Genomic DNA, 729 nt, shown 5'->3' with positions numbered 1-729 from the left:
TGTACATGCACACACTCCCCACACCAATATCCGACATCAATAGCGTCGGCTATCATTTCAGTCGTATCGTTTCAAAATCATCCTACAACATTACCCAGAGTTTCGCTGATTATTCGCTATGTAATTTCATTTTTGACTCAGTTACATTTTGCTCTTCACAAATTTGACATTTATCCATTGAACGCAGCCCAACTGGCTTGTAAACAAAGGCCACAAAAAGTCTCTTCAGGGTTCAAATTCCCCACTCTGAATTATTGGATGTGGGTCAGATTACGGTTTTGGGCTAAGGACAAATATTTACCTTATTTTTTTCATTTTGGTTTTGGTGAGAGCGGGAAGTATCATTGTGCCCAAAATTGAGCGCGGAGCCTTTGCAAGTAAACTCCCAAGGCTGCGGATGCGTCCAGTTTTGTGGACACTGCTTAAACACGAACACAGCCTGTTCTCAAAGCCTCCAAAATGTCGGAAATATTTGAAAATGATCTTTTTAAAGGCTTTAACTCGCACCGTTACCGAAACCCCCAATAGACGTAGCATCTATTGTGTTGTGCTGCGACGCACCAGCCAAGATATACCAAAAGTGGCCCAAATTTGGAAGTCAAAACAACCATCAGTCAAAAATATCCCTTTGCAAATAATGTGGTCCTGCATTGTTTTGTTCAAAATATTTACCATTTTTATTCTGCTGTTGTAAACTTCTTCCACATGTGAGACTATTAAGAATGATGA

The sequence above is a fragment of the Syngnathoides biaculeatus genome, chromosome 6, assembly GCF_019802595.1.
Source record: "Syngnathoides biaculeatus isolate LvHL_M chromosome 6, ASM1980259v1, whole genome shotgun sequence".
NCBI lineage: Eukaryota > Metazoa > Chordata > Actinopteri > Syngnathiformes > Syngnathidae > Syngnathoides > Syngnathoides biaculeatus.
This window is presented reverse-complemented; position numbering follows the sequence as displayed.